Genomic DNA, 18965 nt, shown 5'->3' with positions numbered 1-18965 from the left:
CACATTGGTTCCACGTCCAACGCCCTTGTTTCTCTACCACTCCTGTTTGCTGCCTCCCTGCAAATAGTTCTCATTTCACTTTCCTGGCATTTGTTTATATTTGAATTATGTAGATTCATATTATATATGAATTACATACATACATAAGTTCAAAACTAGGTTCTCCATATGAAGGAAAATATGAGATATTTGTTCAAGTCTGGCTCATTTTGATTAATGTGATGGTTTCTAGATCCATCCATTTCAAATAAATGACATGATTTTATTCTTCTTTAGAGATAAATGAAGCTTTATTGAATACATGTATCAAGCCCCACTTATCTAGTCATCTGTTGATGGACACTTATGTAGGTTCCTCATCTTGGATGTCATGAACAGTACAATAATCAACTGCCCTATATAGATATTTATGTTAAGCAGACTTAGATTCTTTGGAGTGTATATCGCTGAATAGTATAGCTGGATCATGCAATAATTCTACTAAATCAGCATTTCAACATATTGTCTTGGCTAAGAAGTAATTTATAACTTGATCTTTTCTTCACACAACACATGCTTATTATGACAATATGTAAGTTCAAAACCTGTGTGAACACACATACCCTTACACTTCAAATCATGATCATGCATGAGATTTCAAGGTACTCTGAGGCTTCATAACAGAGTAAAGATATTTTCTGAAACCCAGACTTTCAGCTCAAATCTGTTATCTGGCTTGGAATTCTCCAGGTAAGAAGTATTGCTTTTTAGATGGAGGTGAGGCTCCAGAGAGAGAATGCAGGAAAGCTGGTGTAAAAGAGAAAACTCAGAGAGTGCGCAGTGTGGCTTAGAAGGGGGCCAGAGCAGAGCCAGGTCAGGAGGAGCCTTGTGGGTCAAAGGCATGCAGGACAAAGGAAGGAAGCTGAGGGTTCGATGTGGGAGCTCAGCACGTCTGGTCTGCATTTTACAGCATACCCCCTGCTTGTTCTGTACAGATTTAACCTCACCCAAAATTCTCTGGGTTCCTGTGTGCTTGCACATTTATTGTTCCCTGTGGAACACCAAATGTGACTTTTGTACTCTGGGTCTGAGAGAGCCCATAGAGGCCCGTGGTGGTGCTGAGGTTTGTTCTCTTTTCCTTCAGATCTTGGCACAGTGGAGAGGTGCTAGAAAGTCTAAGGGTTAAGGCCCAGATGGAAGACCTCTCCTGATTATCCAGCTACCTTGAACTTGATGATGGGACTCGGCTCCTTCCTGTCATATGTACCTCCCTGTGATGAGGGGGGTGGCACATCTTTCTTAGGCACATCTGTCACAGCGTGGCCACAGGCCTAAAACAGTAGAGCCGATAGATTGTTATCTCCAAAATGGTGATGCAAAAAGGAAAGTTTGTTCTTTATAAGTCAGTTTATTCAAGGTATTTGTTAGAATGATGTGGACCTGACCAGCGTAGTGAACATAACTGATAAAGATCAAAAAAAAAAAAAAAAAAGGGAGAGAGGGAAATCTCAGAAGACCAGAGCTGTGCTGCTGACATCTGGCTCTTGCCAGCTGTTCTAAGGGCCTCTGCAATCAGCAGAAGACATGCTTTGAAGCAGGCATCTTGGGGAGCATCAAGGAAATTGTGTTATTTGTGCATTGTTTGCAGTCTGCCATTCATCCTCCAGCCTTGCTATTATCTGCTTTCATTTAAAAAGCACTTAGGACTGCTTTGCTAGAGAACAAACCAAAATACCTCCATGTTCCCATTTCCCTTCCTCGGCAACTGCGAATGTATTCTCTCCATTGCATATTCCACTTCCAATTCTAACGACATTCTTTGGACAATAGATACACAATCAGGCACTATGTGGTGGAACATAGCAGGCTCTCTGTACTGCCCAGAGTTGTTTTCACTCCAGCTGTTTCTATTGCCAAATGCAATTTCAAACTTTTAGCTGAGGTGTATTTGAGGATGCACATTTATCACACAGGCTCTAATTATGGAAAAAGGCTTCATTTAAACAAACAATTATTCAGTCTCAATTTGATTACTGGAGCAAACTAATTGGTATTCCAGATTCCAGCTTCAGTCTTCTGTGATGTATCCCACAAAGCTGGCTGGCCCAGGACAAGACTCCATAGTCAGCTATGTCAGCGAGCCCTTCCTGCAGCTTACACATCCCTTCTGCTTCTCACTTCCTAGCAGGCACAATACATGTATAGGATATGGGGTGAAGGCTCCCAAAGAATCTTCAGTTGTAGGTAGCAAGACATGTGAACTTCCTTCTCCCCTTCCTCCAAGCCTACCCCTTCAGCGTGTCATTCTCTCACTAGAAAGGTAGTGTAGTGATTGTTGCCTACATTGTTAAAGGCCTTGTATAATTTACCATTCTCAGACTTCCAATGTAGCCTTTAGTATTATGGCTGTATTGAATGATGTGACAGTAACAGGAGGGTGATAACACAGAACTGAAGAAATTCTCTTCCGTATTTGTTTCATATAAACACAGCTTTAGGCAGGCCTGCTGGCACAGGTCTATGACCTTAGCTGCTTGAGAGGCTGAGACAAAAGGAGTGCAAGCTCAAGGCTAGCCTGGGTAATTAGTGAGAACATCATGGGGGTGGAGCTTAATAGTAGGGTGCCCACTTCGCACGGGTGAGGTATGGAGTTCAAGCCCCAAGGATGTCAAGAATGATGCTGAATATCTGAGTTATGTTTTAAGGTTTTTCAAAGTACTGTTACATCAATATATTATTTAGCTATAGAGAAGACTGGGGTGATGTCATTTGGTCCCTTCTATAGAATATGGTGTTGGGAAGCTGACAGGACTGTGTGATGGTGGAATTTAGATTGCTGTAACCACACAGAAATGATATCATAATCTTATATCTTAAAAGATACATATGATCTTAAAACAAACACATGCAACAAAATAATATAAAGCTATCAAAGAAGAGAAACATGAATGGGAAACAGAAATGGAGATCTGCTAACTCAAATGATTAGGAATAAGAAGATGATGCATAAAGTCAGGTTACTGGCTTTCCACCTGTGGAATGGGAACCAAAAGTGTGTCTTGTCATAAGGAAGGATAGTTGTTGGGCATGGTAGCCACGTTTCTGCTGACATTGGTTCATGAAGCCTTTCCTTATTGCATAGACACTGAGTGGGAAAGGAAATAAGTGTCAGTGGTTGTTTTACAAACAGAAGTTGCTCGGCTTCAGATTCCCCATTCTCCAGCCCAGATCAGGACACTGGGCCACATACCAGGCCTTTTCACTGACTTTTATTTTAACGTATATGTGTGTGTGTGTGCACAATTTATGGATATATACACCATGGGCCATTAGATAGCTTGTCTCTGGAGTTTTAGGTGAATGAGTCTCCCGATATGAGTACTGGGAACTGAGCTCATGTCTTTATGAGTGAGCAGCACCAGATCTTAAATACTGAGCCATCTCCCCAGCTTCTGGGACCTTGGGATGTCTTCCCTTTGCAGTCTTAGTGTGAGGTCTTGCCTCTAAGTCTCTGCTGGCTTTGTGCCTGTCTGCTGCCAATTCTACCTGCTCTCCTTCCCTCTACTGTGTTGTCTGCTCTTGGTCTACTCAGGACATTGGAGACATCGATGTGGCCTCCTTTCTTATTTACAGATCGTTGCCCACATGGTGGTTCTGACTAACTTCAAATCCAATGTCCCCAAAGAACTATTTTCTCCAACACTGTTACATTGTCTTCTTTCTTTCCATCCTGGCCAATACTTTCCTGTTTCTTGGCTTGATCTTCTGGAAAGATATCCCATGGGAGTGTGGCTGGGCCCCTAGTGACACTTTCTTCAGCTTACTGGTCCCTCCAGTCCCTTCCCAAGCCCTGCATCTTCTCTGCTTTGACACATCTGACTTCTTTCTCATTTAGCCATTCTCACAGGAGTTCTGCTTTCTCTAGCTCGTGTTTCAGTCAATCCAATACGCCTGTAGAAAATCGAACTTCACTGTGAACATGCTTAAAGCTTATCCCCATGGGTCTCTTTTGGACTATGAAAAGGAGGACATATGGCTTGATAGTCGAGTGCTTTCTAAGTCTCCATACTGGCACACTTGAGCTTCCACACTTTGATGCTTCTGGGAACTGACAACAAAATGAAGCAGAACTGTATTTTAAATTTTATTTCTTGTAACAACTTCTGATGATAGTCTTTAAAGAAACCCCACAAGTTATGTTCTATGATGCTAATATGGTTCAAACATGTAGCCTGACAACATTTAAACTCCATTTAGGGACTGGCTTCTTAATAGGTACAGAAGGAAGTGACCAGTTCCAAATGATGCTTACTTTCTTGAGACTACAAAAATTGGTCCTGCTTCTTATTTCTAGCATGTGAAGCCGTAAGTGATGTGACAATCACAGGAGGGCAAAGAAACCTTTTTGTTTTCTTGTTAAATTCTTTAGCAGTCATTTTTCCTGAAGGATTCTAAGCAGCACCCTTTTAAATAGCCAATCTAATTTCCTACAGCCTCACTACTGATTGAAAGGGAGGCGATTAATGGAACGTGGCCAGGTTCATTCTTAGTGGGCAGCCGTGATAGATGGAATGCCACTGGCTGTACTGCGCTAGCTATGCCAACAACTCCAGTTTCTGACAACACGCTGTCCAGCCTATCGATTATGCTAACCTTTAGCTGTAAATCCATGTCTGGATTGAAGAATTGCAAAAAGGCTCATTTGTCAAGCACAACCTTAATCAAAGATTATAATTGGCATTAATGAATCTTCAGCAAAAGAACCTGCTTAGAGAGCCAGGCCAGTGTGTCCATCAGTCATAGCCACCTGGATTGAAATCTGACAGCTGTGTAGAAAATCAAGGGAGATGGTTTGGAAATTTTTCTCTTGTTTTCAATAGGCAGGTGCCTATATTCATCATGAATTATGTTTGGACTAAACAGATGACCTTTGGCAAGACTTGGTTTGTTCAGCCCTTAATCTTCTCTCATAGGAAATACATTGAAGAGATAGTTTAAACATCTTACAAAGAGGAAATAGAAGGCCAGTTTAAATTTAAGTCAAGAGTCATGTATTTGTCAGTTATGGCTTGCAGACATTTTGCATGCATATTTCTGAAGTGAAATTGTACTTACATCAACCTTTACATCCAAAGATCAGTGTCAGTAGCACAGAAGGGACTATTTCTTTTTTCACATTGGATTCCATTTTGTGAGTATCCATTTGTGCCTTAATTTCATTGCAACAGAGAGATGTTCACTCTATTCTCTATTTTTTCCTCAGTTCCCCTTTAGCCAATATGTTACCGTTGAGCCTAGGGCTAATGGAAGCCAGAAACGCTTTTAATTTGGGAGAAGGCTCAGTCTTGTCCTTCTGTGATTTATCTTTTATTCTCATCTCCTGAACCCATGTGAGACAACACACTTAAGTTTTCTCCATATCTGTAAGAAACACCTTTGCTGTATCTTGACCTACCTCCTTAGAAAGGCTACCAACAGCATGTAAACGCTAAAGGGAAAGAAAACTTTAGATCTTCCTGTCACAAAGACTTTATGTACAGACGTCAAGGCCAAGGGGCGTACGTGCAGATTATGTAGAAAATGTTCACTTCTTCTTTATCATTATAAGTATAGTTAATTCTTGAAGCTCTCTGATGTCTGTCTCTTTTATGTTTCTACCTTTACATTCTAAACAGTTCATCTCAAAAATTCATAATACTTTGTTATCAAGATGGCTACATTCTAAGAATTTTGAGAAATGTTTTATTATTTTTTTTATTTTCTTTTTCTTTTTTTTTCTGATTTTTTTTTAAATCGCCCCTTTTTGTACTTCCTTGATATTGGCTATCTGAGTAATTACTACTTCCACACTTAATGTAACAAAGTCCTTCTTTTGAATTAAGTTCTTAATTACTAATATGGTTTGTACAGCAAAAGGGATGGCTTGTTTTGAAGTCCCAACACTTTTTTGTCCCTCCATCTTGACCAGACATTTAAAGTTCTGACTAATGTTAAGGTTATGTTAGAAATCCAATTTTTCACTGAAACAGTTGATCCGAGTGTGGAGTATTGATTGCTTGAGACTAAAAGGGATGCTGGAGAACAGATACCAAACTGTGATTGCACAGAAGGAATGAGCTCGAAGGTTCCCTATTAGATGAGGCCACTATGATTCTCTGTTGTGTGTTTTGGAAAAACTTAAACAGTGGCACTTGGCAGTTTAAAACATGAAGAAATGGTAAAGCAAAAGAAACCACTAATCTAACGTGATTGGTGTATACTATATTCTGAATGCATGTTGGTATATTATATTGTATCTCATAGGCATTTTTATTGATTATGTGTTCAGACTAAAACAAAACGGTTCTTCATTGACTGGTAGATGCAGTATCTTCGAAAAGGCACTTAAAGCATGCATTCTTCTATCAAATAATTGTGAACATTTAGATACCTGATGCATATGGTGAAGGGTGCAGATGAAGCTATGCTACTTAAGAAAACTTGGTCTCTCTAACATCATGGAATGTACATTCTGAGTCAGTGCCAAACATCACTACTAAGAAAACACAAAAAAATAGCACCGATCTTTATATGTAAATTTTAAGACTTTCAAAGATGTTATAAGTTATCATCTCGCTAAATTAAAAGTAAGTTAAACATTGTATATTAAGGCATCTATATGTTCAAAATATACCCTCTTGACTCATAGCTAAGTTATCTGAGAAATTCATCTCTTCAGAATGAAGTAGCATAAGTTATTTTTTGCACATACATTAAAATAAGTTTGCTTTCCCCAAAAAACCCTGAGCCCTGGGGGCCCTGCAGAGATTGATACCCCAACCAAGGACGATGCATGCAGAGGGCCTAAAACCCTGGCTCAATTGTAGCCCATAGACTCAGTCTCCAAGTGGGTTCCCTAATAAGGGGAGCAGGGGCTTTCTCTGGCATGAACTCAGTGACAGGCTTTCTGATCACCTCCCCCTGCTGGGGCTGCAGCCTTGCCAGGCAGCAGAGAAAGACAATGCAGCCAGTCCTGATGAGACCTTATAGGCTAGGGTCAGATAGAAGGGGAAGAGGATCTCACCAATCAATAGACTCAGGGAGGGGCATGGTAGGAGATGAAGGAAGGAAAGGTGGGGTTGGGAAGAGATGAGGGAGGGGGACACAGCCAGGATACCAATTTAATAAATTGTAATAAATGATGGTAATTAAAAAGTTGCTCTCTTGGAAGGCACAATTAAAGTATCTGGTATCAAATAAATGAACGCTGTATTTTCAGTGCTACCATTGGGTCTCAGAGTATAAGAATAATTGTGACACTTATATTCTTAGTGTGTAGTATTGTGCTACACAAAGAATGCACCACTTCATGTTGCTTGCAGAATAATTGTGCAGGGCCCACACAGGATCTCAGGATGAGAAATGAGGTTCTGAGATCCAACATCTTTTCAGGATTAATGTTGGACAATGGCAGAATGTAGGTTTGAACCCGTGTCTACCAAGTCCAGGCTTTGTCTGCATCACCTTTGTCAGTGTCATAACAGTCATCTTTTCCACGAGAGGTGTTTACAGGCCCCTTGGTGTAGTAAACTGTACATTTCTGAAGCTTTTTTGTTTTCTAGACTCTCTGACAAAATTAGAAATAAAACAAGTTGCTCAAGTTAATGAGTGACAGTGCTATCATTGGCATCACCTTGTTAAAGAAGGAAAGAAAATCTGCTCTTTCCATTAAGCCACACGTACATAAACACTAAGAAAGAATTTTTTATCCTTTTTATTATTTTTATTTTTTTTACAATTTATTTATTATATATCCCAATTGTAGTTCCCTCCCTCAACTCCTCCTAGTCCCTCCCTCCTGTCCTCTTCCCCCTATCCTCTACCTCTAGTCCACTGACAAGGGGAGTCCTCCTCCCCTGCCATCTGCCCACATCTTATCAAGTCTCATCAGCACTGCCTAGATCCTCTTCCTCTGTGGCCTGGCGAGGCCACATCACCACTGGCAAGTGATGAAAGATGAGGGAACTGGATTTTATGATAGAAGCAGGTCCTGTTCCCCCTCACTTGGAGAGTGAGCTCCAATGGTCCACATCTGATCTGGGGGTCTAGGTCCTCTCCATGCATGGCCCTCGGTTGGTGCATCAATCTCTGCAGGACACCTTGGGCTCAGATCCTTTAACTTTGTTGATCTCCTTGTGGGGTTTCTGTCCTCAGTGTCCCTCTCTCCCATCACTCTTTTACCATATGACTCCCTGCGCTCTGCCCAAAGTTTGGCCATGAGTCTCAGCATCTGCTTCGATCCCCTGTTGGGTGGAGACTTTCAAAGGATCCTCTATAGTAAGCTCCCAACCTGTTTCCTCTCTTCCATCACTTCCGGTGCCTGTCCTGTTTGTCATTCTGAACGAGATTTAAACATCCTCCCTAGGGTCTTCCTTAGTGTTTAGCTTCTTTAGGTCTGTAGCTATTAGTATGCCTATCCTACATTATACAGCTAATATCCGCTTATAAGTGAGTGTATTCCATGCCTGTCTTTCTGTTTCTGAGTTACCTCACTCAGGATGATCTTTTCTAGTTTCATCAATTTGCCTGCAAATTTCATGATTTCCTTGTTTTTAATAGCTCAGTAGTATTCCATTGTGTAGATGTACCACAATTTCTGTATCCAGTCCTCTGTTGAGGGTCATCTAGGCTGTTTCCAGATTCTGGCTATTACAAAAAAGCTGCTATGAACACAGATGGAAGTTGTTACAATCCTGCAAATATATTATTAAGCTATATTATCATTAATTTAATTACATACAGATTACTATTATATATTATCTCAAAATCCATTCTGTTTATCTTGTGGTTGAACCAATGTCATTTTCTCCCCTTGTTATTTTAAAAGTTTCCTTATCCTTATATGGGAACACGAATTTTAAAAACAATTTGTTCATTGTCTTCTTTTTTGAGGGAAACATTTCATTAGTTTCAATTACCATAACATCTAATACAAAACCCTAACTAAGTGAATCACATATCTTAACAATATTGCCAATTATTATAAATAATGAATACTAAACCATATCAGTAGTTTTAAAAAAGGCTCATTGCATACTAGTTAGCGTTTCTAGTTATTGAACACATTTTCATCCCATCATCAATTTTGTTTGGGATTTAATAGCAGTAGATGAGATATACTTCATTATTAGTACCAAATGGGAAGAGAGTTTATTCAGTCATCAGAACAGCTCAAAAGCAAAATATAGACATTTTGTGATAATTTAATTTGCTTAGTTGATTAGGTACTGCTAATCTCTTCTCCTTAAAGTGACACAATGCAAAAATTAGTTATGGTTTTGATGATAATTACAAGAATACATCTCTCTCTCTCTCTCTCTCTCTCTCTCTCTCTCCCTGGCATAAAAACCTAGAATCAAGGTCCTTCAGAAAATGTATTCTTATTTCATGTTAGCTTACATATATGATAGGTTTTGCTGTTGTTGGGACTTAAAAACCTAATGTAAAACAATTTGATAGAGTGGTAAGTGAGAAAGCGAATAGGTCTGACTCTAAATCTGGACTGTTCCAGCGCTTTTCTACCATATTGAGTTATGCAGCAGGTCTATGAGGGTGTTAAAGGAGAAGAAAATCTCTCTCCTCTCACTTTCTATGTAATTTGAATATTTTTACATCACAGTTATTCCACTGAGAATGAAATGTGAAATCATGAACACCATAAAAGCAAACTATGAATGTAGCATGGATGAGGCAGGAGCTCTGAGTTTGGGGGCAAGGCTCATGACTTCTGAAGCCCTGCTGGAAAGATTCTGAGGAAGCTGAGTACTTTGAAACTTCCAGTATCTACAAGGGTAAATGGTATCTGTAGTTTCTTGTTGTGTTGGGAAGACCATGAAAGTACTTGGAAAAGTCTGAAGCCAGAAGTGACATCTAAGTTGCATTGGTTACTCTCCTGACACCAGATATCCTGACTGCTTTTCGGGGACCTAAACTGTTGAGTCTTGTCCCCTTCTTGCTCTGGAGCAGCAGAAGAAAATCCACATTCTTCATTCCACAGTAAGCACTGAGGGTGGACAAGATGGAACATCCTTTACGACCACACATGAGATTTGTCAAGAGAATCTGACTGAACGGCTCCCACACTAACCAGACCTTAGTTGGAATAGCTGTCTCTACCACTATGTGGTTGCATCATGCTTTAGCCTCAATTTCCTCCTTTGTGAATTAAGGTTAATTGAACCAATTCACTAATTGTAAGAAGTAAATTGGCACAAATTACACATCCGCACATTTATTCCATTGACTGGCTTATATTAAGTGCTTAGTAATTGGTTTCCAAATCTCATAAGCTAGACAGTCTTTTTTCAAGAATTCTCATTCAGGATGTGGAAAAATTTCCCAGATTCTAAGCTGCTGACATATACTCAAAACTGTAGCTCTGGAGTCCTGGGTAGAAGACTCAAATCCCATAGTCATTTTCCCTCTGCTAGTGACTCCTAAACTCCATTTCTTTCTAAGCATAGAAACATTGTAAGTCTGTGGATGAGGCTATGGCTGAGGGAGTGGTCATGTTTACAAACAAGGTGAATGGTGGGTGATGCCCAATGATAACAGAAGACAAGGGGAATACACTAATTTTCCACTCGGGATGGCTGGGCTTTCAGGCATCCCAATCAACTCTCAAGTTGTCTTTATATTCTCACCAGATATCTGTCTTTTTTGTCCATCATTACAGGGGCACTTCCTCCTACTACCTCCCTCCAGTTTCCCCACCCTTCGTGGGATTCTGAGCCTAGTGTCTATGTAATTCATCACATTGTCTGTTTAGTATATTTCCTTACTCTTATTTTCTTAGTGGACCCCTGTGTGTCCCTTAGTATCCAAATCTCATGTTTTTGGCTATCTTCTATAATGTTGAAACTTGTTTGTTTTTTTTTTCTCTTGTGAGCATTCCTTGGCACATAGTAGGAGCTTAATAATTATTTACTGAATGTTGATATGAATTTTAAATAAATATTTATCAAATGAGTAATTACTAATCAGTATCAGTTATATTTAGTTGATTGGCATACAGCATTCCTCATTACTAAAGTATAATAGTGGCATTAAATTTCACAGTTTGAATTATTTCTTCATGAATTTTCTTGGCAAAAAGAATATGTCTCAGAAATAAATAACTGAGAGTTCCATGGGTTTTAGTATTTAACTCATGCTGTTAAATAATTTGTAATGTGTTAACTGCTGAAATTTTTATTTTCTTTACTTCATTAATTTAAGGCCTTTACATATGTGCAAGGAGAGATGATGGATTTTTTCCATTTGTGAAGAACTAAATGAACATCTATCAATGTTTTCAAGAAGTCATAATATTTGATTTGTGGCAAGAATCAAATTATACCATATATTATAAGGGTAACTTCTTCCTCTTTATACTTAAGACTTAGGTCTATTTGAGATCCTTTTGTTAAATTTGGATTTATGAGCTTGATTCAAATATTTTCACAGACTTAAATATCTATGATAATACTGTGGAGATGAAAGTAATATACTTTGGGATAAATTTGATTTCATTGAAACAGTACTGGTTAATATGCTATGTGTAAAAATTTCCATATTGAATTTCAGAAAGCATTAATCCAAAGACATGTCTCATATTTTCTTTTGACTTTACTTAAGAGATTATATTAGGTTAAGGAAATGGATAGACACATTATCAGGAGTGGAAGTGTAGGTTCATATCAAATATGAAGGTGCCTTCTTTTTTAACAAGGTTACATTTAAAGCTAGAATTGGTTCTGTAATAATCAAATTGGGTAAAAACAAATATTTAAGCTGGAAGAGACTAATCTGAATAAAAATATTTGGTTCTTACCTTCTCAATTCCATAATGTTTTCCTTCTCATTTACTGTTTAATCAATTAAAACAGAACAAAATAAAACAAATTCATCAACATGGTAGGTGATTTAAATTGCATGATTAAAAAAAGAAAGCTTTTCCAGGTTTCTTCTCTTTTGCTTTCCAACCATTGCACCCCATTTTCCTTCATTGCTTTTAGCAACAGATGCTTGTGCTAATGAAGTAGAAAGACCTGCAGATAGCTTTAGAGAAATATTTACCTTCCTCATTGAAAACTAGATTTACAGCTGCTGTTGTGTCTTTATACCCTTGTTTCTGCCTGGACCTTGCAAAGGATGTCCACAGATGTAGCAGGTTGTTTAGCCTTGACATGCTAAGCATGAAGAGAAACGTCACAATATCAAGGGTGCCAGCGAAGAGCAGAGAAGGAAGATGAGATTTTTTTTTTAATTTTTATTTTTTTAATATTAGTAACAGTTTGTTAACTTTGTATTCCTGCTGTATCCCACTCCCTCTTCCCCTCCCAATCCTATCCTCCCACCCTCATCTCCTCCCTGCCTCTTTCCAAGTCCACTGATAAGGGAGAACCTTCTCTCCTTACATCTGATACTGGTTTATCAGGTGTCTTCAGGACTGGATGCAAAGTCCTCCTCCGTGGCCTAGCAATGCTGTTCCTCCCTGGGGGGTGGGGGGAGGTCTAAGAGCTGGCCATTGAGTTCATGTCAGAAACAGTCCCTGTTCCCCTTATTAGGGTACCCACTTGGATACCGAGCTACCAAAGGCTACATCTGAGCAGGGGCTCTAGGTTGTAGGAAGATAAGTTCTTGATGCTGTTGTTAGGCAACTGATCCATGACCAGGAACCACTGTCATGGCTTCCTGTTGTGTAAGGAGAGAAGATTTATTTGTTTAAGCCACAACAAATGGAATCTACTATCACTTCCAGCCAAAAAAGTAGCAACTAGAGTTCATAAGAAAGCCTAAAAGCACTTGACAGAAACAGTATGAAGGAAATGAAGTGGCTTCTTTCATTCACAGAGAGGAACCATTTGGTTCTCACATAGTACCACATCAAGAGGAAAATAAGAACAATTTTATCACCTTGTGAACTTTCCTAGAAACCTATCAGTCCATCAAGGTTGATGATCAAATAAGAAGGCATCTGAGCAAATTACTTCTTCATTTATTGAGGAAAATGTATTTGGAGATTGTTATGCCCAAATCCCAGTGGCTAACTTTTAAGAATTGACTCTTTCCACAAGGCTCCATAAAAATATCCCTTTGCCCCATTTATTCATTCAACAATTACTTACTGAGCATCAGCAAAGACAAACATAATTCTCCCTTTTCTCTCTTGCAGTCTGTATCTTGTTGGGAAAGGTGGGTTTAACTTCAATTGTAAAAATGTGTGCACTTTAGAAGCAAGGGTGAAGGCTGTGATGTGCAAGGGACAGGCCTAAGAGCCCGGCAATAAAGATATTTGCATTTGGGATGCTGCAAACGGGAGATAATTCTTCTCAACATGACACCCGAGTAGCCATAAAGCTAAGATTGTTGCTATAAGTTGGCACAGATAGGTGTCAGCTAAACATAGGAAAGGAGATGAGAGCTTTCACAGATGAACGGAGAGTGTGTACACCGGATGGAAGGAAGAAAGGATCACAGTACATCTGAGGATCTCAAAGATCACGGTTTAATGCTGAGCGTGAGGAGAGGAGAGCTGGATTCAGAGTCTACAGGATATTACTTATCTTGAGGTGGATTGTCTTCAGCCAAAGAGCGTGAGAGGCCATTGAAGAGTTCATATAAGAGAGTTATGAATACTTTAGTGTTTTGGAAAGCCCAGTCTTGCTGCATCATGGAAAAATGACCAGTGGGAACCATTCCAAATGCAGTCATATAATTAAGAATTTATTTACTTGAATCAAGTCAGAGGTAATGGCAGTGAGATGAAGAAAGCACTGTTGTTGGCGTGATCGTTGTGCTACTATTAGGGGGTAGGAAAGTGGGAACATTTGAGAAATGGATTTAGAAGGCAGGCAGACAGACTGCATGCCTATCAAATAAATGAGCTATATAGGAAAGGACCTACCAAGAATGCAACCTTAAGCACACACACACACACACACACACACACACACACACACACACACACAATATCTCCTGCTTGCTCACTGAGTCAGTGTTGATTCTCTTCTCTGAGATTGGAAACATCTCAAAACTGGGAAGGACACTATGCTTCCAGTCTTATTCTCACTCATGGTGTTTGGTTGGGCGTAAGGGGTTTATGGCTCTGTGACAATGACAATGGCATGGAAAAAGTGTGCTCGCTTCCACTAGTCAGTTTATCATTACCAACGACAGTATTAGTTACTTTTATGTAGCAGTGAGGAAACACCATGACCACAGTGGCCTATAGAAGAAAAAAGTTCATTTGGGCTTAGTACTATAGAGGGATAAAAGTTCATGTTGGCGACAGGCATGGCAGGTAATAGGAAAGGAAAGCTGAGTGGTCACATCTGAACTGCAAGAATTAAGCAGAAAGAGCAAGCTGGGAGTAGTAAGATCTTTTCATCTCAATGTCCATCTGGAGTGACATACTTACTCCAGCAAACCTGCATCACCGACATCCCTCCAGACAGCACCCATAACTGGGGACCAGGTATTCAAACACCCCAGACTATGGGGAGCCTTCTCCTTCAACCACAAATTTGTCCTGCTTGTGGCTGCTCAACCTCCTGATTTCTTTGACTGGCACATTCCTAGCTGGTGTGGAAGACATCAGGATAAATCAGCTGGCCATACTCCTTTAAGACCGAAATCTCTGAAGTCTGTTACCGATTTGCACTTCAGATTCTGTCTTTGTTAACGATACTGTGGGTATGACCTAAAACACAGGATACATTTGAATCAATATAGTAAATTCTCTTTGCCTATTAGTTCTGCTGGGGGATAGACCTGTATTTAGGAAATGGTAGCCGTTTTTCCCATACATACTATTTTTGATAAGTTTAAATTTCAAGAACTATTTAAGAACTAATAAAGAGAATTTTTCTATACTCCAAGAGATGTTCATCTCTATTATTATTACCTTGCATTACCTACTGTTATGTTATAATGCAGAAAAATAAGCACACATAACTAAAAATAAAAGAAAGTTCCATAAGTGAACAATAGCCACCATGAAACCTGCCATAATCCAAGAAACCTGTGATCCCCAGGGGGATTTGATCTCAGCTCATGGAACGACCTGGGTCAGGAGCATTTACCATGACTCTGAGGAGCTGGAGATGTTCGTGAAAGGGCCCTGAAAGGCCATGTTAGAGCTGTGCTCACAGCTGCAGACCTACAGAGTTAGGAAAGAACCAGTTCCCCTGAGCCTCATTTTCTTACTACACAGTTTTCAAAGTTACAGGAACAAAAAGATCGCAAGGCCACGCCAATTTTATTTTTTCCAATGCAGCTTCCTAAATTGGAGCAGCAGGTTAGAAGCTGGGCTGGTTGGTGGACACATTTCTAGCCTCAGTGCTACTGGGACATGCTAGTTGAAGAGAAATAAATGAGCATGAACTCAATAAGAGATTTCAGGAGTGTACCTGTGACCTCATTTATACCCAGGGAAATGTGAAGCTCTTGACGCTTCTGTTTGTTCTATAGGGCCAGACACTGTCCTGGCCACATACTCTTGGAAGCTCTACTTCCATACTATAAGTGAGGCTAGGAGTGGGGAGTGACTCCATCTACCACAGAGAACACGAATCTATTGCCTTTCTCAGGTCAGTATCTATTACACCGTAGCTGAGGTATGCCTACAATCAATTTATTTGCTTTTCATTTACTCTCTCAGCCCTGGCACTGCTGCTCTTCCTTTCTGGGGTGTAGAGATAAGCATAGCTCACACAGGGAAATGCAGGTCTTTAGAAATTATCAATGCTTTAAAACTAAACTCAGCCGCTCTCCTCATTGACAGATTAACACACATCACCTGTCCAGAGGCAGAAGCATGAGTGCTCACTCAAAAGGGGCCAGATGGGTTTGTCAATAATTTACTGTGACAGTGTAGAAATAGCCAGGCTCTGGGAAAAGAGGGCCAGGTTTCTGATGCTCATTTTGCAATTACATCCTCTCTAAATCTTATTCTTAGCTGCCATTAGTTTTAAAGCCCTGAAAATGGAACAGGCCTGCTGGACTATCTTTACTCAAAAATCATTCCCTTCCCATTCTGAAACAATTTAGTGCATTATCTTAGGTCGTGAATAAGAGAAGGGGAGGTTTAGCATCTTTGTTGAATGATGCTGCTGATGCAGGCAAAGTCAGCTGAGCAGAGTTACTCTCTCGTGAGAAGAAGCTCTAAGAGTTGCCAGTCTTCCACACTTTAGCAACCATGTATACATATATACATACATGTATATGTATATATGTATATGATTAATGCTACGAGGCTCTCGGTGCCTTTGCAATTCAAATGCAAGCTCGCCTTCTTCTGTGTCTTCGGTAGTTACTGTTAGCCCTGCAGGAATTATAAATGTTAGCATTCGAAAATTAATTTATAGGATGCTTATGCTGAGGGTCTATTAGGAACAGGTAGCTTAGTCCCTGCATTTTGGAGTCAAGTAAACAGAAGTTCTGGGAGGATAAACAACTTACTGGGTCACAGAGCCACTGTGAGACAGAAAGGGGCTTAGAGAGTGTGTTTGTCAACGTTGGGAAGAGCTCTTTACTCTTCCCCTCGACGTCACATTGAGAATGGCGACCAGAAGACTCCTAGACACTCTGCATTTCTTTCCCCTCCCATCAGTGACTGAGCTGCAGCTAATGGGGATGAAAGTTGGGATCAGAACTCCCACCTTCCCATTGTATTTGTGACACATGAGAAGTGTGTTAAATGACTGAGCAACTGTGGATGTGCGTGTGTGTATGTGGAGTGGGGGCAGAGCTGGAGGAATTTTACAGCTTTGCATCTCAAAGCATTCATATTCATCTAATAGCCCAACACCCAGCAATTATTTTCAGATCATGTTAATGTGTTGCTTTTTTCTCCTCTCAAAGCACTTCACTTTTAGATATTGCAATCTGTTTACATGTGATGCTAAAATGGGAAGTGTATTATTAGCTGGAAAGCTGACAGTGTTAGGCAGAAAGGGCTTTCTATGACTTGCATATTACCAGCTAAGAAAGGCCAAGTGTAAGAGCTTAAACACTCTCCTAGTCCTTTGTCATCATGACTTACACTTAGAGCATCTAGTCTTTCTTTTGTACTCCTAGAATGGGAAGCTCTGGTAAGTGGGCTCTGAGGGATTTATCCTGTTTTGGGGCAGCTCAGTTTTTTTTTTTTTTTGTTTGTTTGTTTGTTAATTTTGTTTTGTTTTTTATCAAGGCCTGAGGCACCTCCAAAAGAATGTTTATAGTTTCAAATGTAGACTACAAACAGGCTTGGATGTGAGTACCCCTTGTTCTGCCCTGAGCAGAAGGACTGATGTATTTCCTAACAATCCCTGGAGCTTTGTGAGGATGCAATGAATATGATGACAAAAAGATAGGGGTGTCTATAGTCATGCTAAAAATGGAATTAAATTCAGATCTATAATTATTTAAATTTTAAAAGAAAAACTGATCTGCACTTAAGGCTCAGGAATTATTGCTGGGTTGGGGGTAGGGTGTGTAAGAAACAGAACAAAAAGTTTGTCTCTTAGAAATGTTAGAGAAACTATACCCATGGTGTCTCAACAACATGGCTGCCTAAACATGACCTGAGCAAGGACAGTATTAAGAGACATACTCAGATGGACAAGGAAAGCTCATGAGACCTCAAGCCCAGACAAAGAACTACAGACAACCAAGGAATGCTGAGAGCAGGCAAAATAGCATTTCTCAGGGAAAAAGCATACCGAAAGGTTATTTAATACCAAGTAGTCAGCTCTGAAAACATACATACAAGTAGCATTATACAGACTGAATAGGTTGTATTTATGTATTTAGGAACACACAACAACAACAATTAAAGAAAAAGAGGCCATGAATTTGAAAGAGGGCAAAGGAGGTGGTACATGAGACAGTCAGTAGGGAAGAAAGGGAAAGGGAAAAGACATAATTATAATCTAGTTTCAAAACATTTTAAAGGGAGAATCACATCTCAGTCTCTTGGCTAAGATCAAAGCAAAATATAGGAGTATACTATTTAAATCTAAAATAATACCATTCTCAGAGGCCACAAGCAAGATTTGATAGTACCAGTTTGACAAAATAAGCAATTTTTGTATAAAAATCTCAATGAAAAAGTGTAAAAGAAAACATTGTTAAGGAGATTGGGAACTGTACAGAAAAGGTTAATGTTTAGATACTTTAAAAAAAAACTTTAAGAAAAGAATAAAAGATGATGAAAAATCTACCAAAAGAAAAGAGACCGTAACAACAGAAGCAAGAAATTGACTTAGAAAAAAATTAATGCTAATTAAATGAAAAAAGTCGTTAAACGTTACTGTTAAATAAACTCATGTGTGAATTACAGCTGTTAATATTCTCATAGCTTTTGAGGACATGGTAAGAAAATCATCATATTCAGTGAAATATGTCAGGCACAGTACAGCAAATATTATATACTTTTCTGATTTAGGGATTCTAAATATTATATAGATTCATAAAACCATATATGACATGAGGTAGGAGACCAAGGATGAAGATTAGTGAGTGGGGTGAAAAGAGGAGAAACGGCAAAGCATGGAGGGAACATGGGATATTGGAGAAGGTTTTTTGTTTGTTTGTTTTTAATAACAATTCAGCACACTATATATAAGAAGAGATGCCAATAAAAAACACTCATTTTTTTTTCTGTCTTTTGGCCCCAGAAAAACGGGCTAATCCTAGACACCAAAGAGTTTTAGGCCAGCCTGTGGTTCATACCCTCAGCTCAAATATCAGGGAAGATTTTAAGTGCAATTGTAAAAGTTCAGGTTTTGGAATGGTGCTGGAACAAAGCATAACGGTGCAATATTTACAAATTAGGAGTTTAGTTTTTAATTGAAACTTTTTTTGAGACAGAGATTTTCTTGTCTTTTTTTTTACTCTTTTTATATTATTATTATTTTACAATTTATTCAGTTTGTATACCAGTAGTAGCTTCCTCTATCATCTATTCCTAGTCTCTCCCTCTA

Source organism: Psammomys obesus, unplaced genomic scaffold, assembly GCF_907164565.1.
Source record: "Psammomys obesus unplaced genomic scaffold, mPsaObe1.curated_primary_1811, whole genome shotgun sequence".
In the NCBI taxonomy this organism is placed as follows: Eukaryota; Metazoa; Chordata; class Mammalia; order Rodentia; family Muridae; genus Psammomys; species Psammomys obesus.
Note: the sequence above shows the minus strand (reverse complement) of the source record.